Below are 20,786 nucleotides of genomic sequence, written 5' to 3' on the forward strand. Positions count from 1 at the left end.
GACATGATGTGCATAAAAGTCAAAGAAGTTTACTTTAGGTTAACAATTCAGTTCACAGAAAATCAGACTGCCAGTTTGGTATTGTGGTTCACAGGTTATTAGTGAGCAAATTTTTATATTTCTCAAGTAGGCCATAAAAAAAAGAAAATACATAGCCCCTGTCACAATACAAAACAACAACGTGAACTGGACGAAAATGAATGAAAGTGAACAAAATGAATGTGTCATAGGCCTATTGAAATCAAGTTTTTATGTGATAAAAGATTTTAAAAGAACTGGACGCGCGAATGAGGCAAATTAACGTCTGCCGCGCTAAACGCCTCATTCGCGCCACAGGACCTCTAGACGCGCGTAAACGCGTCTTTGCATTAACTTAACATTGAAATCACTCGCGCCAGACACTCTATTCGCGTTTGGTGTGAACGCAGCTTCACGGTGCGCGTCCACTACAGCGGCAAAACTACGCTGTAACGTCTCCGCTTTGGGGTGTGTCTGTTACGAGTGTGTTTGTTTTTTTCAACACACGGACAGTATAATCATCATGCACGCGATTACATTTAGAAATGGACAAGCTTTGTTTCCAAATGCACCAAGCAAAGATCCTTTCAATTTTATAAACCCAGCCAATATAATAACAATAAACACATCCAAAATAAAATCTTTAACATATATAAACAACTGCAAAGCGTCTAATTTGTAAACAAAAATGATTTACGCACTAAATCCATCATAAACTGCCGACCGCGTTTTTCGCTTGATATTTGCATAAAGTTGAGAACTGGCCAACCTTTTGACGCTCTCAGTCGCTCTCAACGCTTTCTCCGGTCCGCTGTCAATCCCAAAATGCACTGTTGAGCGTGAAGCTGGACTTCCATGGAATGAATTGAAAACGCTTGCTCCGCTCGCTCCGTGCCAGTGGACACGCACCGTTCGGCGAGCCTTTTAAACAACAAACGTGAACCACCGTCTTAACATGAATATTTTTGGACGTAAAAAAAAAAAAAAAAAAAAAAATTGATATTGCGTTTTTGAAAATCGATACAGTATTGCAAAATAAAATATCGCGATACTCATGTGTATCGATTTTTTTTCTTACACCCCTAAAATGAATCAGTGTTTTTGAGTCTGTTTTTTAAAAAAAAATTCTCAAATCTCTTGAATGAATGATTCAATGACAAATACATTTTTTAACAGTCAGTTTGTCGACACCTGTTGGCGTAAAAGATGTAATCGATACATCCATTAATTGAAGCGCCATCTTACTTTCAATTGGTGATTTAATCAATTTTGACCACTACTGTAGACAGTGTTTATATCTGAACTATACACTTATCCCAGTACTTCTGTGATAAGAATATTTGTAACAGGAATTATGATACTTTTATACTTTTTGTGGTTGAAAAGACTGTGTGTGAAGCTGTTTTATACTAGCCTGGATGCCAGCCGAACTTAGCCCCGCCCACAAAACTTTTAGGTCGGGAAGTTCGGTCTGGACTCGATCTGTTGAGGAGCTATTATGCCCGAACAAAAATGGTTCGGACCAATCAAATTGTCAGGGTGGGCTTTATACGATGATGGACAGATGAGCAACGGTAACGTAATCATCCACGTCATCAACAAGCGCTTGGGTTGAATTCATTTACAGCAAATGACTGCCGCTGGAGAATTGAGATTTCACGAGTTCACACTTACAAATAAGTCAGATTGAATAAATGCATGTTTGGCGTGCTGTCCGAGGAAAGGGCTCCGGGCTCGGTAATCGGCCCAAACCCAGAGTAGGCTACTCCCTCCGTATTCCAGGCTGTGGAAGAACAAGCCGAGAGTGAGTGGAGGGATGCTGAAAACTGTCAAGGAATGTTAGGTGAGTTGACAGAGTGAATAAATATATGCTTCCTCTCATGCTGATAGTGTAGACCGTAGACCGTAATTGTTTGACAAGATGATTGGATTGATTATTTGAATGTTCTCTTCCCAAACTTTATTTATAAAACATTGTATAGATTCCACCATCACGTCTGTTATAGAAGATATCGACAGCGCATTAGTTTTAAAAGAGGAACAGAGAACCGCGATCAAGGCATTTGTCGATCGGAAACATGAATGAAAAACATACGTCACTTACTCCGTTGCTCTGATTGGTTGTAAGTCTATCCAATTGAGTGCAGAGGCATTTTCTTTCCTGGTTCGGTTGAAACACGCCCCATAATCATAAGCCCAGTGGAGCAGTATCAGACTTACATTCTGACTAGAATCTGAGTATGACGACGTCAGGCTAGTTTTATACATGACAGCTGCCTCGTGGCTCAGCGGCAGCGCCAATGCAGATCTGAATATCTCGGAGTGATTGTGTTAAAGGTTTAATGCGCTCAGGCTATTTAAGGCAGTTCTGGCTATGGTTCAATGACAAATGTTAGTTTGCCATCAGTTGACAGAAGATGAATATCGATATCTTTGTCATGGTATCCTTTTAAGGGGATTTCCCATGACTGGTGTCAGCGCTGTTCAATGCATTGATCTCTATTCAGCTATTCACCGTTGCCCAGGTGATGCATTGCTCATCGATTGAGCCTTGTAACGTTGGCACTCAGTTAAATCAATTTCAACAACTTTACATTCATGAATGAATCACCATTTTTAAGCTTATTAGTTGAATGAATGGTTTAATGATGGCTCACTCATAGAGACAGTCCCTTGCACCCCCTTCTGTCGTAACAATGTACCTGCACTGCACTGATTGACAGCATGAAATTGTTCAGTTTTAAAGTCTTGTAGGTTCTTTAATAAGCCCAAGTATCCTAACATGGGTATTGTTTTGCGCAAACTCTGTTTTAAAGGCCTATTAAAATGTTCAATGTAAAATGAATATTTGTTGTGCTTTGAATCTTAATTAAAACAACCAATTACAGCATTACTGTAAATAATATAAGCAAGGCAACATCCATGTGATATTACTCTATCTGAAAAAAGTAAGTTAACAATGACAGTCAACAGAGAGCTTACATATCACTTATATAAAGCTTGAATGATCGTGATCAGTATCGGCCTATCATGATGACGAGAAATCTGTAGTCGCTTTCGGCTGCAAAAATCCTGATCGGAGGATCCCTAATTAGCAACTATCACTGTGCCACCAACTCTGTGTCAGTGAAGGGCTCAAACAAGTGTTCCTTAATAATGTCAGAGTCCATTTCCTTCAATAAAGGACCAAACCCTCATCCTCAAAAGTATGTGCAATCAATAAAATGGAATAGCCTGTGCATGAAATAGTTTTAATTAAACCATATTGTTGATGAAAATGAGAAAAATAAATAAAACTGCTAGTTATTATTAATAATGCATCAATGTTTTTTGAAAAAGAAACCTCTTAAATTTGTTACCGTTTCAAATACCAGCATTTCTGTTTGAGCTGATTGCGCTGAAGCTGAAAAGCTGAATGTACACTGATAAACTGAAGCGCTTTGTTGGTGGGTTAATTAACTCAATGACACACATCCTATATGAGATGCAGATATTTATGCAACATATGACAGTCCCAATCATAGTTAAGTTATTAATGTTGTGCATTTGTGTTTGAGCTGTGCACTGAAGCTAAAGGATGATCACCAGTAAACTGAAGTGCTTAACTATCGTGTTATTTAACTTGACCAAATACACAAAATAAACAATGTCGCAACTTATAATTGCACAAAACTTGTCTGTGCTAGTCGTGAAGGTGTTACTGTTGCGGATGCGCATATCCCGTAACAACACGCTAAAACATGGGCACATAAAGAATTCGCAACCTTTTACAGTAATGTTCTCATTATGGTTTTATGTAGCTTATATGACAGACTTGTCATGTGCATGTTGCACTTTAACCGTATTTTCCTTTTCTAAGTGATTCCAATCATATGTCAAGCAATTCAAAACCATCATGGCGAACAGTGCGCATCTGAAGTGTCTCGTCTGGAGAAAAGTCCATTATTTATCGGCTTTAATACATCGGCCTAATTTTCTTATCTTACCTAATTTTTGCAGATGACCATTACATTTAAAATGAACACATTTCTGCCGAGATATGGTGACCGATATATTGTGCATCCCTAGTTGGGATGTAATATTGTTTTCATGCTTTGTCATGTCACATTTGGAAAAAGGTAAATTAATTGAAGTTACATCATCTGAGTAAGGCTTGAAATGCCAGCTGCTCTTACTCTTGAGTCAGCCGTTCCTATCTGACTGCAAGTTTTCAGCATCCCATTGCCCTAAAATCTCAATGCTGGCATTTCATAATCCAAAGCATTATTTTGTGCAGGAGTGTATGATGTGCAGCAGTAAGCGCCTTATCTAATGCACTGCCGTGACACTTAAGACGTGCGTTCTTGGGTTATCTTGACAGGCAAATGTTAGAAAACCTGTGTTCACCACACTGAAATTTATTCATGGTTTATGCAAAGCAAGAAGAGTAAGACAGTAAAAAAAAAAAATTGTTCTTGCATAGGAATAAGATACAGTGTGGTATACGTTGAAATTCATTTGTCAAAAATGTATTTATTACATTTATGGTCCTGTTACAAACTGTTAGGCCCAAGGGTATTCACTTTCATTTTAATCGTTACATTTTAGTCTATTTTACTTGGCCGTTTAGTTGATGTCATGTAGGCCTATGACATTAACCCTCTGGGGACCAAAAACGCGCCCGCGCGTTTTGCTCGTTTTTTTTTTTAGCAATGAAAAATAAACACAAAATGCTCTGTTAATTTTGATCTTTCATTTTCGTGTAATACATCAATCGATCCTGTTCAGTTTCTATTTTTTTTCTGTATACTCACAATAAAAATAAAGTGTTTTGCTTTTTGACAAATAAAGAAAAACTAACATGATGCTATTTCTGCCTTCTCTCTGTCAGTAAACTCCCATTTGAAACGCGTTCGAAAATGATCTATAACTCCGCGAAAATTCAGTCAAACAGGCAAACAGACCCACGGGCATAAAGCTTGAGATCGCAGCTTTTAAATGAAGTAATTTATATAAAAAACAAATATTATCAGCTTCTGTAATCTGTATAAAAAGAGAGCGACTCCAGTCGAGCTCATTACGAGCCATTCAAAAGTAATTTGACCACGCCCCGGAGAGCGCGTGCTATTCAAACGCAAATTCTGAGAACCATTTCAGTCTGTGAAACGCCCCCACATCAGCTGTAAACAAAGAGGCATAATAGCCTACCTTATGGAGAAAAGTTTCCGTGCTGATATGAGGAGCAATATGAGGAGCAGATCCCGCTGAGGAGTGAGGTAGGCTAAGTTATCCTTTCTCAAGTGTTAAAGTGTTAGTGTAGGCCTATGTAAACAAAAAGATGAATCGCGTTTCTATAATATGAATCGCGTTTCTGTGAGATGAATGAAGGGTACATATTTGTAAAGACTGTTTAGCCTAAATATGAATCGCGCGTCTGTGTGTGAAATAGGGCTGGGCGATATGGCCAAAATTTCATATCCCGATATAGCTCATTTGATATCCCGATAACGATATACATAACGATATAGCAATTTTTCTGTTAATTCAGTTCATGAATAGTCTACCGTAAATCCTCTAATATTGGCCTGTATTCCATTACCGGCCGGGTCTCTAACATTGGCCGGTCTCGCTGTTGGCGGAGGTAAATAATTATTAGAACCAATGTTTTTCTGGGCAGGCCACAACATTATGCTTGTGATAGTAACATGCAAATACCACAGGGGGGCAATGTTTGCTAACGAATCCAAGCCATAGCTACAGTAGCCTGGTCATGTCAATCACTTCGCTCTTGACTCGCACGTGACGTGAGACTTCAGTCACCGGTAGGCTAACGTTGTTTACCATGGCAGCCGCGGAGCCAAAGAGGATTTTTGGCGAAAATCTATTTTTTAACCCCCTGGGTTCGACAATCGCGCCGGCGCGATAGGTTTTTTTTTTCTTATAAGTGCAAAAGAGATTCAAAATATTCTGTTGACTTTGATCTTAATTACGGAGAGCGCGCGCTATTCAAAAGCAAATAATCTGAGGCAATCCACGCAAACCTGTGACAGTGAACACCCACAATCAGTTGGATATGTTCACTTTCAGGTTGACCTCGTTTTCATTTCGAGGAGCAACGGATCCGGTTGAGGAATAGGTCAGTTCTATATTTGCTTTGTTCTAATCGCAATCTGTACACGCAAAAAGACTGTTTAAATATGAATCGCGTTTCTCTCTCTGTGTGTGTGTGTGTGTGTGTGTGTGTGAATGAATGAATGCACAGATGCGCGCTGTTGTGGAGCTACTAACGGGTTGGGTTGGCTGGTCATCTAGTTGAGAATTAACTTACCCTGGTCTGAACCGCGTCTACTACCGTCTTCCTCCATGTTTGTTTATGTATTGCAGCGTGCATGGGCATGCCGTGAGGTTAATTCTGCCGTAAAACGCCTTATCGTGGCGTAAACGATAGAGCCTTATATAAAACGATAGACATTTTCTATCGTCCAGACGATATATTTCGTCATATCGCCCAGCCCTAGTGTGAAAGAATAAACTGCTTTGCTATAGCCTACTGAGATGAGTAAAAATCGACTGAAATATGTTGAAATAAAATGTAGTTGGATAAGCAACGTATTAAACTGCAAATTAACATTTATAGGCTATGCCCTAATATTTCATAAAAACAACGTTACAGTCAGGCGAAGTATGAAAGACAATATTTTGTTGACTAGATTTGGGTACATTTTTTACTGTAGAATATACTGTCACATCAAATAAGCTTTTCTGCTCATATATATAAAATACTATTTTGTCAAAAATAAAGTCATAGACTAAGATGTTCAATGTTGGCTATATTCAAACTAATGAATACATATGATAAAATGTAGGCCTATAATCTTTTTTTTTTTTTTTTACAAAGAAAGAGTACTTTTTTGCAGAAATATTGCTGAAATTGTAATTATTGTTGTAATTGTAACCTTTTTAATAAAATAGCAAAACATATTTACAAGATAGATGTAAGCAAAATCTTAAATGGTCAATATAAGTCTTCTTCAAAATATATATTTTGTCCTTGCATTGTGGCTCAGTCAGTGTCATACCTGAATGAATGGCTAATTATGCAGAGTCATTATGCAGAGTGGGTGGGACTAAGGTGTAAACTACTCCTCCCCCTCGCATATTGGCTTTCCAAGCAAAACCTGTTTTACACCATTTAAATCAATGTATTTTTTTTTGTGAACGATAAAGCAAGACTATTTTCACATAATTTTGAAGCTAGAGCTCGAAGAGACAACATCCATTAGTCAAAAGTCTTGTGGGCACATATTTTGTATGAGTTTTGTGGTCTTATTTCAGCAACTTTCATTTTTATTTTTTTAAATAACCACGCATAAACATTATTCTCTTAAAAATACAAACATCTACATACATGTTGCTCGCATATTATGGTAGGCCTGTTTGTGCTATATAGAGTGAATTTACACCTTTGCCATTAACATGTTTATAAATAACTGAAAAAAGCACAAATGTCAGAGCATGTCAGAACATCTCAAGGGCCCCAAAAACAGCTTGGTCCCCAGAGGGTTAAATATGTCATTTCCATCCTTAATTTTTACTTTGTTCAGTGTGATTCCAGAGGGTTAGACTAAGAAAGAAATCTTTGTGTCCAAGTATATTTGTTTTGAATGTTGATTTTCAACACCTAGTTCATGACTGCATTAATTACGAAATAGTTTCTGAATTCTGTCCTCAATATCATATATCATTATCTTTTTTGTTTTTATTTGTTGGGTAAAACTTTACTGGAATACTAGTAGGCAAGAGACTACAACATAATAAATTTATTTATTTTTACCTATCAGCCATAAAGAGCTCTTAAAGTGAACTAGAAAAAGGCTCTCATTTAACTATTCACACTGTTGCTTTTGGAACCCAGTTTAGGTTAACCTCAACCTGTATATGCTCCCAATGAGCCAAATAATGAGAAAGAACCAAATTGCTTACCACAGCTATGCAGACGACACACAGCTCTACTTAGCCCTATCGCCTAACGATTACAGCTCCATTGACTCCCTGTGCCAATGCATTGATGAAGTTAACAGTTGGATGTGTCAAAACTTTCTTCAGTTAAACAAAGACAAAACTGAAGTCATTGCGTTTGGAAACAAAGATGAAGTTCTCAAGGTGAACGCATACCTTCACTCTAGGGGTCAAACAACTAAACATCAAGTCAGGAATCTTGGTGTGACACTAGAGTCAGACCTTAGTTTCAGTAGTCATGTCAAAGCAATAACTAAATCAGCATACTATCATCTGAAAAATATAGCAAGAATAAGATGCTTTGTTTCCAGACAAGACTTAGAGAAACTTGTTCATGCTTTCATCACCAGCAGGGTGGATTATTGTAATGGACTCCTCACTGGCCTTCCCAAAAAGACCATAAGACAGTTGCAGCTCATACAGAACGCTGCCGCCAGGATTCTGAGCAGAACCAGAAAATATGAACATATCACACCAGTCCTCAGGTCTTTACACTGGCTCCCAGTTAAATTTAGGATTGATTTTAAAGTATTATTACTGGTATATAAATCATTCAATGGCCTAGGACCTCAATACATTGCAGATATGCTCACTGAATATAAACCCAACAGATCACTCAGATCATTAGGATCATATCAGCTTGAAATACCAAGGGTTCACTCTAAGCATGGCGAGTCCGCTTTTAGCTATTATGCCAGCCGCAGCTGGAACCAGCTTCCAGAGGAGATCAGATGTGCTCCTACTGTAGTCACATTCAAATCCAGACTCAAAACACATCTGTTTAACTATGCATTTACTGAATGAGCACTGTGCCAATGTTCGTCCGACTATTTGTACTGTATTTTATTTTGTATTCTTCTAAACTGTTTTAATTATTCTTATTTCTTTTTATTATTTTAATTTCTTCTATGTAAAGCACTTTGAATTGCCATTGTGTATGAAATGTGCTATATAAATAAACTTGCCTTGCCTTGCCTTAACAACAAATATTATTCACAATATTTGAAGTTAGACAATGTCAAAGAAAGAATCTAGGACAAAATTCATTCTGACATGAAGCAAGAGCTCCTCACATACGCATGTTCTGCGAAAAGCTCTCGCGCTGCACAGGCAGCAGAGCACCCTGAACATCCAAACAAACAGCTTATCAGACTTGCTAACTAATAGCTTTTGTTTCATCTGTACGTCACAATCAAATCAAATGTTTCTTCATGCGGAAGTCTTTGCATTTAAGTAATTGGCATTTCTTGTCAAATACCAATTTTAAAGGGGTGGTATAATGCCCTTTTCCCAAGATGTAAAATAAGTCTTTGATGTCCCCAGAGTGTGTGTGTGAAGTTTTAGCTCAAAATACCCCACAGATATTTTTATATAGCATGTTAAAATTGTCACTTTTTGAGGGTGAGCAAAAACGCACCGTTTTGTGTCTGTTCCTTTAAATGCAAATGAGCTGCTGCTCCCGGCACAGGGGGTGGAGCCTCAAGAGCTTGTGTCCTTTTACCTCACACAGACATGCACTGAAAATGGGTGGGGCTTATGTAAATTTTAGGGTTCATGATGTCACTAACCCGGGAGGAATGCAGTGTAGTCCCTACCAGCCAGTTGTTGTAGTCCTTAAAAAGCAATTTCTGTAAAAGAAAATATCTCCCTTTGCTTTGAACTTTGAGCGTCGTAACTTTGCAGATGTTGTTTATGCTCAAACAGCAGCATTACACACTAACTAAAGTTATAAAAGTGAAATCATAATCAACTTTAAATGTCTTGTAAGCTGTTGGCCATAGTGGCCGGCAGATGAATGGACCAGAATTACCCACCACTGCCCTAAAAGCACCTACATTTGGCTAAATGTGGTAATTTCATGGTCACTTTTTGTAATTCTTAATGCTTAATGACAGGATCTCTTTTATCTCATTTATGCATGGGACATGTGGTCACAGAAGTTCATAGTTTGAAGTATAATTTGAGACTGGCTGTCTGTCAGTCCACCCCACCCGAAACAAGTCTCTTTTATTCTGTTCGCCTCAAGCATTTTAATCCATGTTCTGATTTATTTGGCATCTCATTTTTCCTTGTATGGTCGCATCCGTGTTTCTCAAGCATCCTCTCCCCCTACTCTACCCATCAACTCTTTGGGGGAAGCTCTCCCTTTCTCTCGGTGCCAGACCTCTCCCCCTGTGGTGCTCTTATTTCCTGACCTTGCCCTTTTTCTGTTGTCATCCTTCTTGCCTCATTTTCAGGGTACCCGCGGGGTCTTAAAAGCATTGAAAAAGTCTTAAATTTGATAATATCAAATTAAGGCCTTAAAAGCCTTGAATTTGGTATACAAAGTCTTGAATTTCGTTACAAAGGTCTTAATTTTTGTTTGCCTTTTCTATGATTAAATTCAAACCGTAACAAAATTAGCTGTAACTAATGTAGACTAATTAAAAATTAGTCGCGTAACGTTGAGTGCACCTCGCGCTTCACGTCATAGAAGAACGCGCGAAAGCGCGCGCACCCGTTACGATGGTTACTAATCAGAGCTTTTCTGTTAAAAGAGCATGTTTTCTACCCGGTCTTTTCAGTAGTATCTGGCCACAACCATCCACGCGCGCTCTCTCTACATTGTTGAAGAAGCGCGGATGATCTGAAAACACAGACAAGCTGGAGTTCAGCGATCTTCATTTGAGAATATCTGTCACGAGCCGCTTGCGCTGTTTGTGCGACTAAATCTGCGATCAAAATGCAGGCTGATATACAGCAGTGTTTTTAATGTTGATCATTATGCGAGCAAGAATGCAATGTTTCCCAACTATCCACACGATTTCAAATGTGACATTGATTTTATACAACAGTAAAAAAAAAAAAAGTAAAAAAAAAGGGTAACATTAAGTGATGTACTAAATTTTAAACAGGCTTATTGCTCTATTTTGCAACAAAATCTGTGGCTTTGACAAAGACAATGAGTTACCGCCACCTACTGGCGATTTTAATATCATATTTTTATTAATATTAAACGTTTTTTAACATTGAATATTTATTGAACATTGTTTTATTTAAAGCATTATTTATTTTTAAAAGTATTATAAAGGTGAAAAATGAAATGGAAAAATCGATTAAATGGGGCAAATATTGTCCCTTAATGGAAAGATGTGACTGCAGTCGTGGAAGAGTACAGCACTCTAAAAAATTGGAGAACTAAGGAAAAGGGATATGTAGAATTGCACAAGTGCTACTGCTAAAGAGTGCAATGTCAATACAGCCTGTTAGCTTACTTTTAATTTCTCATAAGCTTAATCGAATTGGCCTAGAGAGAATAATTATGACATTTTCTGTCTAAAGACTACATATAAAATAGTTACCAAAATTAAAGTAACTGCAGTTTGACTAAAAGTAATGACTAAACGTTGACAAAAAATGCAAACACATTTCGTCAACTAAAACTATGAAAGGCAGAATGACTCAAATGTGACTAAGACCAATAAGCATTTTCGTCTGAAGATGAAGAGTAAGACTAAATCAAAAATGGCTGCCAAAATTAACATTGGGCTACACATGTGCACGCTACAACGCTGCTGCGTATGTATTAAATATGACTGATAATTTAAATAAAATGTTTTATTTACTTGAAATAGTCTACTTGTACATAATTATTTTTTAGGGTTTAAAATGTATACAGATTTGACATTTTCCCCTCATACTTCAGTCGGAATTGGTACGAAGTTGGCATTGAATTTCGTTTGAAATGGTATTAAAAAGGTCTTAAAAAGCCTTGAATTTAAGTTGGAGGATCCTGGGGGTACCCTGATTTTAGAGGCTTGGTTACCTCTATTCAACTATCCACCAGATGGTATTCAAATTAGACCCCTTGCATGAAAGCCGATTTTTCCACGCTCTTGGGCTGGAGAGTGGGCGGGTTCACCCTGGAACAGTGACCCAGAGACCCCTGTACGTCTCTTTCCGCTGTCTGTAAGGGAATGCAGAGACCAGGACTCACTCCCTTGGCTGCTAGGCCAGAGCAGCCCGCAGAATCTTTTATGTTTCTGGAAGACACAAATAGAAAAATGTGCTGCCTATTTTTCAAAGTTATGTTGAAAGGGAAACCACACATATGCTGACAACATAATGCTAGAGTTTAATCGGGTTTCATCCCTGAATGTTGATTAGAGTGAAAAAAGTGTTTTATGACTAGAGCACATTATTTTTACACTACTCTCATCTAAAAAGCAATTTCAGTTTCTAAATCCTGCAAATCTTCCACTAATTCAAGTTTGGGAGACCTTCTTAGCTCCAGCACACTTTAACAATGTTAAAATACTTTCTCCTATCCCCATTTCATGTGCATAGAGAACTTTATGTAAGCAGTTTGTAGGTTAACTTAAACACTGTGGCTCTGTTTCACTTTAAGTATTGCTCATTGTTTGCATTGCCTGACATTGGATCAGTCAGTGACACGAGTTTGGAGGAGCATCCGAACTCATCTGTTTGTCCAAGCAGTGGAAGAGGTCATTTATTTTGCGCAATTTTGTTTGGTGCCACTCAAGGCAAAGAAATTACACACCCAGATAGGCCTGGCCCATGGGTTTGTGTCTGGCCCTTGGAGAGGTCATTCAAATGAGCCCATAATATTAGAACCTCTGCAAACGTGTTTACTTTTTTCCCCACATTTATGAGACATGCTTCCCCGCCATTGACATAGTAGTTCATAGTTTTTGAGAAAACGCTTTTTGCACAAAATGTTGCTTTTTATGAAACTTAACCAGATTCAAGTGTTGGGGGAAAAAAGAATCCATTATGCTAGAATAAAACAGTTTTTTTGTTTAAAAGGGTCTGTTCTTTATTTTAATATATTGTATGTTCAGAGATTCATGCAAAAAAATTGTCTGGGGGCCATGAATGCTGGCGCTGGCTCTCAACTTTAAAAAAAAAAAAAACCTGCTGGGAAAATATTTAAAAGAAAGCTGTAAAATGTAATTAAAATGAATTATATCACTTGTGTGACATTTGTGTGTTATCTAAATCTTTCCTTGAATTTGAGCCTTAATACTGTTTCTGTCATTCAAAACCGCCTATTGTTGTGACCAGCCTGGCCTGCACTCGACTGCTCAGTTTTGTCAAGTTGCAACTATTGATTCTGAGCTGAACCATTTAAAGGCTCACTTTCAGTTTAAGGAATTTGATGACAATACTAAGTTTCATTGCATCACACAAAAGCAAAATAAATTCCATTCAGGCAGTTTGAACACACTGGGATTGTAAGGTTGACATCATAAAGGTCTGTTTATGTTCTGCCTTCCAAAGAATGTTTATAATCTGGATTCAAAGTCTCATGGGAACCATTGACTCAGCACCAGCCACTGTTCCTGTCATGACTGAGAACAGCATGTCTGAAACGGCTGGGAACTCTGCATAGAGAGGCGTTGTGGTATGAAAAGCAGTGCAATACACTGCAATAGTCTGATGATTTTTGCGTATTCTCGTTTCGCAAACTGTTGCATACTTCATGCGGTTTCTCTTTCACCGTTCGATGCAGCTTCCTGTCCACACTGAAGCTTTTCTTCTACAACACTCGCTTATTATGACTGCAGGATTAGACTGTGGTTTTGTGAGGGTCTCTTTCACTGCAGCTCTGACAGATGACCTATTGAAATCACTATAGAACTGTCTGCCTGTTGCCAGGGCAACACTAGCTCGCTTCTGCTTTTTATGCGCTCACGTGACTGGCTGTTGACGTCACCGGGGGAGGGACGCTGCCAGAGTTTGGTCCACTCTTGACTGCATAGGGCTTCGAAGAATCTTGAGGACTTGTTGAATTGACACGGTTAGTCTTAGTCTTGGTTGTCTCTTTTCACTGTCTGTTACCACTATCATCATCGTCGCCGTCGGCTGGTGTCAATAGCCAGGTTATGGACTGTTGAAGGCAGTGGATTGCAGGGGAAAAATAGAAATAGAAAAAGAGGTAAGTCATACTCCTTATTTTTCTTTTGTAGCAGTGCCCAATGGTTTCAAGGATTATTTGAGTATGTGATGTCACAGAACTAGTGAGATTTTATTGGTTGAGTTATGCAAGATGTCAGTGTGATTATTCGTGCACAGCTGTTGCATGCTGGCTCACTCCTTAACGGTGCATTGGGGGTCTATGAATAGGAGAAAGATGTAGTTAAGATGTAGTCATTCACTCGATAAACTCCCCCCACACACAGATCATCTCCTCCAATGTTTCCCTGCCATTTTATATCCTATCCATCTCTTTATATTGTAGGTTTGTTTGTGGACGGGTTAAATCAATTGGAGGGAGATGGTCCACTTAGCGCTCCACCACCAGCTCTGAATATTGTCATAGCAGAAACAGCTACATTAGAGAGCCTCATGGGAAAGGAGGAGAGATGAGGAAGCTTGCATAATGTTTCCAAATTCTTCCTCTTCTCTTCCACAACTTTTCATTTTCACCTTCCCCCACACTTTCACTGCTCGCTTAACTCATGCATGTGGGTGAGCGTGTGTGTAAAGAATGCGCTCTCTGAGGAGACGCACTTGCACTGAATACCAGAATAGCCCCATCCCCCCTGTCGCATTGAACGTGGGTGGAGGGTGATCTATGGCAGGAAGAAAACGGTTATTGCTAATTGCTGGAGGTTTTTTTTGTGGTCTCAACGGTTGGCTTTATTCAAAAACAGTTTATCACTTTAAACCCCAAGAAAAGAGCTTTCTAGCAGACAGTGCTTTTCGCACTTTCATTAAAGTAAAAGATTCCTTCTGTTCCTAATGGAAGAATCATCATATACATCACTAGCTAATTTAGCAAGAGCTAATTTAACCTAACGACCCACCTGAGGGACAGACTCGAAGCGGCTCAATGCTCGGCTCGACTTCTGCTGCCAAGACATATTGGTTATTAGATGTTATCGGGTCCCTGTAGTGATGTGACAGTATTTCCTGTACACATACACACACACACACACGTGCACACGCGGCCTACTGGTAGTTCAGAAACACATGGCACCAAAGACAAACACACTTCTGCGTTGGAGGCCTGCTGGCAGTAGGGATGAGAGACGCTGCTGGCAGCTTGTTCAGCACGGCCCACGTGTGTGGGAGGAGATTATCCTCGCTGCAACCACTGCTATTGTGTGTTATCAGCCCTGTCTGTTATTACAGCGTGCGTTTTTCTGTCTGTGTGTGTGAGCAGTGTGTAGGTGCTGCTTGTGTGTTATGTGTATCTATTAAATGGCTTAAATACACAGAGTGCAAAGTGAACATGATTTTCTTTTTTCTTTTTTTTCATTATCAAGCCTCTAAGTGCAGATTTAATTGCATTCTCACCGTCAGTATCAGTCTAATGAGCACTTAATGCCATAATGTATGTATCTCAAACCTACGCTACTAGTGTTTACTGAAAGCACTCTTTAATTTTCACGATGTCAAATACATTTTCCCATTTCAGGAGCCTCTGAAATAACTGAAATTTTTCTGTTGCAAGTGCTCAAAAAACATAGTTAAGGTCTTTTCACGCTAAGACGAATGTTTGAAATGAAACTAATTGTTGCATGCAGTCTATTTACACATTAAAGCCGTTAAATTCCAATAAAATTGCAAGATTGATTTTTCATTAAATACACAAATGTGCTGTTCACACAAGCAGCTATGTCCACCTGGATGAGAAGCGCTTTAGTTTCACTATCTGTCAAACTTTCTTCTTTTTTTTCTTTTTTTTTACTTTAATGGTATTTTATTTTAGAAAAGGTCCTATTCACACATGATCTTTCAACTTAAATTTACAGGTAATTTGCCAGTTAAGACTTTGTGTGAAAGGGGCTAATGTCACTTTGCAGAAGTTTTTGTTATTGGTTGGCCAGTTTTATTTTGCAGTGCAATGGAACACTTCTCAGTAAAAAATAAATAAATAAAAAACTAACACTAACAGCATGTGAATATTTGTCATTCTGAACAGGCGCATTAACAGCCGTTTGTTTAAATTAAATTATCGCACCAAATGTTTGCACTGAACATTTTGCCTTGGTGTGAACTGGCCTTTTAAACTGGCTTTTCATCCAAAGTTGGGATGGAACGACGCAAATTAGTCGATTTGTGTGAAATGCATTGATTTGTCACGCTGTTTATGTTCCCCAATGATGGTGGCATAGTATACAAATACCCCTTTTCCACCAAAATGGTTTGCGTTCTAGAGCCTGAGCCTGTTCTCAGCCAGGCGAACTGGAGTGTGTCGCGAACCAGACACGTTTCCACATAAGTCACTCACTCTTTCGCACACTGGGGGCCCTATTTTAACAATCTAAGCGCATGGTCTAAAGTGCACGGCGCAAGTGCAGTTAGGGCGTGTACGAAACCACTTTTGCTAGTTTAACAATGGGAAAAATGGTCTGTGCACCTTTGACGTCTAGTTTCAGTTAGTCAATGGCGCAGTCTTTTTCAGTTGCCTCAAAATAAAAACACACCAACAATGAAAAGTGAAAATGATAACTGCGTCTGGCTGAAACTAGCTAAAAACACTTGCGTTGCGTCGCATTGTGCCGGGTGTATGATAGGGCCCTGGGTCTCTCTTGTGCCCATAGTTTTATATATTTAGATTAACGAGCAATATAGTGCAATGTTATTACATTTATCAACGGTTCGCCAGTGTTTCTCCCCACCCCCCTTCTTCCCAGCTCCGTTCAGTGCCGGAGTTGAACCAATCTTTCCAGCCCAGAATCCCCTTTTCTGCAATGGAAATGCACGGAACGGTTCGAGAACGGACAAAGGCCAGGAACCCGCACCGGAACAGTGTCAGTGGTAAAGGAGTATTAGGCCCCATTTACACTGCATGGTTCAAGTGACCCAATTCCGATTTTTTTTTTTTTTTTTCTCATGTGGCACAGATCGGATATGACCGGTGAACGTGTAAGCAGGAAAAAAACGCATGGATTCCGATTTTCTCAGATCGGATTCAGGCCTCACTCATATGTGGTAATTAATCGGATATGAATCGGATACGTGCTTTTGCGTCTGCCATTTAAGCAGACAAATCGGATATTCCCCAGTAAATGTCACATGACATTAAAAAAGGGACGTCAACAGCGATCACATGACTTCTTAATGGTGCGATGGAGGACGAAGGCTCAACACAGTGGAGTATTTTTTTTCTCCGCCTTACGAGAGCAATGTTTTGCTGATTTTTTTAAATAGTGCGGAAAGTAAAACACTGGATAATTAGAGATGCGCGGATGAGCACCAACGTCACCCAAATCCGCAGCCAAAAACAAATCATCCACCCGCACCAATATTTTTGTCTGATTTAAGTATCCGTACCCGATGATCAAATTACGTATTCGTATGTGTTGTTACGCGTGAGGATAAATGGATGATCATCTCCTTCAACAGCGGACTCGAGGCGACGGCTGATGCGCGCATCTCTAATGGTAACATAATACACTGATGAATGAGCGCTGCTTTTAAATGAACATTTCATTAGAACAAAATTTATTTGACAGAATTTCTTTTTTTTTTATGGCATAAACAGGCTTTACTCCCTTGAAACTTAAACTGGAATGGAACATACTCATATTTTAGAGAATGTAGTTAATATTTTCGTTAATAATGATTTATCATATCCACCCGCGACCCACCCGAAATTAATCAGAATGTTATCTTTATTAGCCTACTTGACCCGCCCGATATCCACAGAGCCCCCGCGGATATGACCGCGAGTCGCGCATCACTATAATAATTTTGTCTGCTTCTGCGTCTATTGCATATCGAGCTGTTTTACTTCATTTTCCGGGTCAGAACGTCTACATTTGGTTGTTTTGGCAGTGTATAGTGTAAATGCAAATATCGGATACGGGTCACTTTTAAAAGATGATGTAAGCGGGTCGTCAAAAAAATCGGATATTGTCAGCAAATCGGAATTGGGCATCAAGACCTGCAGTGTAAATGCAGCCTTAGTGGTCTTTACTAAGTCTTTTCCCAAATAATACCGCCCCTTAACAAAAGGTTCTGGAATGAGTTTTTGCACTTGGGATTAGAATTCATGTTGTGTAGATTTCTGTCTGCCTGTCTTTGAGTAGATATGATGAACTTTCTCAGCATGTCTGCTGTTTCCATTTCAATTTCCTTTCTGTAGCTGAAAGTGTCTCAGGACAAAAAAATGCATTATGAAAGAGACTTGGATTTGCTCTCAGTTTGAAATAAATAGGAGTAATTTTTTTTTGCCGTGTTTGTGTCCAGATCATTCTCTGCAGGGCTCCGCATGTCAGAAAATATCCTCCACCATGCTGAGAGCTGGACACAGCTGTTCTTGTTTTGTTACACTCATGAGTGTTGCACACTGCTTTTTTTCTCCCCATACATTTTGTACATTTCTGGAAAGATGCTGTAGTTTATATGAATGTAATTTTATAGCGTTAAGTCTGTTGCTAGATATGCTTTTTTTATTTTATTTTTGTCTTCAAAGTTAGTGCCCTAAAGTAGAGAGAACTAAAAATGATTAAATTGTACCTTTATTAGCACCATATTTCTGGTACTTCTCACATCAAATGCATTGCCATTTGCTAAAAATATGGTTCTCAGAAAACTTGGAAATGGATACTGTTGCATTCCTCTTTTATTTGCACTATTTATAATGTGTTACTTGGAAGTGTTAATAGTCATTCTGTTTGTTTCCTTGGTTCTCAATCTCTGTGGGAAACTTTATTCTCCTGTGCTGTTGTTTAATTTATTGCCAACATGAAATGCCTGTTATTATATTAGTCATTCTTTAGGCCGGCTTCTTGGTTTCAGTTCCCTTTTCTCAAACGTGGTCTCGCAATCTTTAATTTTTTTTTTTACTTAAAAAAAAAAATCTAATCTTGAGCAATTATATAAATACTCATGGAAGGAAATGCAGCCAGACTCCTTGTTTAGACTGGTGTGTGTCGAGTGCCATGGATAATGAGGGCAAGGCATGCACTACTGGACAGAACTGTGACTGAATGGGAGAGTCCTTGTTACAGTTTTCATCCACAGAATTAGATGGTTGTTCTGCAGAAGATATTGAGATTATACCTGTATGTTGTCTTACGGGTTGCCCTGTTGTTATGATTTTGCAGACACTGCTAATAAAGAGAGAGATAATTTAGCCTATTAGGGCTGCAAAACCTAAATTGCAGTGTCATTGATATTGTATATAGGATTCCATCAAGTCATTTCAGGTATCGGTTTTCTTTCTTTTTATGCTGTTCAATCTATAAATGTTACCTGAATATGCGTAAACTCTTACGAGACATATGAGTGACATTGGACAAAAGTGAAATAAACCATGCACAAGATATTGAAACCATTGAACCATGTTCCTTTACCGTCTATTTCTCTGTGCTGTGACGGTGGATCAATGTGAACACAGTGAATGATTTGAAAAGCTAGAAGAGTTGGTGACTACACCATTAAGGTTGCCATCACAACAGATCATCACTGTTGCCCTGGATTATGTCATCCAGACAATTCAGGAGGAAAACAAAATATTCTGTGGAACAAGAAATTGTTTCTTTTTAGGAGAGGACGGTTTCCTCTTTTACCTCCTAGAGCATTTTTGTTTCCTTGTGATCACACAGATCAGACATCACTGTTTTCAGGCTTAAAGTTCTGTTCATATCAGCAGATAAGATCTTTGGAAAAATTACTAATATCTGCTACAAAGAGGTAGTTATTTGTCAGTTCTCTGTAGTTCGAGGTTCCCACGATCACTGCAGGGCTGTTAACTCTCACGCATTCAGTGTGAGCCTCACGCAATTGACACTGTTCTCATGCCACACATCCATTTTCTTGTGCAGTGAAAAATCGCGAAGCAAAGAGGACACTGACACCGACAGACAAGACAGAGCAGGTTATTTTGAGTTTTATTTGTTGTTGAATTAATTGATTGTTAAAATTCAAACATTACTGCTTTGGCCCTCTTAAATGTGATGTGACAGATCGTTGTAGTGCCTCAGATCGCGGCACGTGAACTGATCATCTTTTCCTCTTTACTACTAGTTAAAAGTAAATAAACTCGAATGAACACCAGAAGGTATGTTGAAAAGATACAGCACAACTTCCTGAAATGTCTCATGTAATCGCTCAGTGAGTGTTTCAACCGCGAAAAGAGGTCAATAATACAGCTTGTAAACAATGTCTCGTAACGTTACATTTACCTCAGGAAAGCCATTTAATTACCATAGCATGTTAATTAGCTAGAAAAATTAAAAATTTGGGAAAATTGAAAAATTTGTTAGAAAAAAACAAAAAAACATATTATATTAATTTGAGTTGGTCATTTTAAACCTCGATAATAATTCGTGATGCACCGATACCACTTTTTCCAGAACTGTATTTTCCTTGCATTTAGGGCTGCAACAAACGATTATTTTGATAATCGATTAATCTAACGATTATTAGAACGATTAATCGACTATTCATCGATTATTTCGCCGACTAATCAGTACGTTTGGAACGATTATTCAGCCTTTTCAATTAGTTAAAACACGGAGTTATACATATTCTAACTATAATATAAAAAAAGAAAATCACTTCAGCTTTTGAAATGGTTGTTTTAATGAACTTTGAGCAACTAAACAGGTCATTCTCTTTAAGTTTTCAGATTTCTGTCCAACTCAAATCACACACAAATGCTCTCTAAGCATTGTTTAAATATTCTGTTCTCTTTCAATAGAAAAAAATAAACAAAAAAAAATTATCAGCTGCATTACAGACACACTTAAACTGCAAACAATTATTATAAGAATCTTTTTTTTTTTTTAAATTGATATGACAATTGAGCT

General features: G+C 38.5%; 1 protein-coding gene across 2 annotated transcripts in view; it reads left to right on the plus strand.

Annotated features, from left to right (window-relative positions):
- The window catches only part of ncalda (neurocalcin delta a), a 62,563-nt gene that overhangs the window by 21,257 nt on the left and 20,520 nt on the right, over positions 1 to 20,786 (plus strand). Inside the window, exon 1 of one of the 2 annotated variants that reach the window (XM_084385547.1) lies at positions 13,745 to 13,954. The exons of the other annotated variant lie outside the window; for it this stretch is intronic. The gene's annotated coding sequence lies outside the window, so the exon portion shown is untranslated. Of the gene's footprint in view, positions 1 to 13,744; positions 13,955 to 20,786 lie in introns of those variants that run through there. 2 annotated transcript variants of the gene reach the window in all.

The sequence above is a fragment of the Rutilus rutilus genome, assembly GCF_951802725.1.
Source record: "Rutilus rutilus genome assembly, chromosome: 17".
Classification (NCBI taxonomy): Eukaryota; Metazoa; Chordata; class Actinopteri; order Cypriniformes; family Leuciscidae; genus Rutilus; species Rutilus rutilus.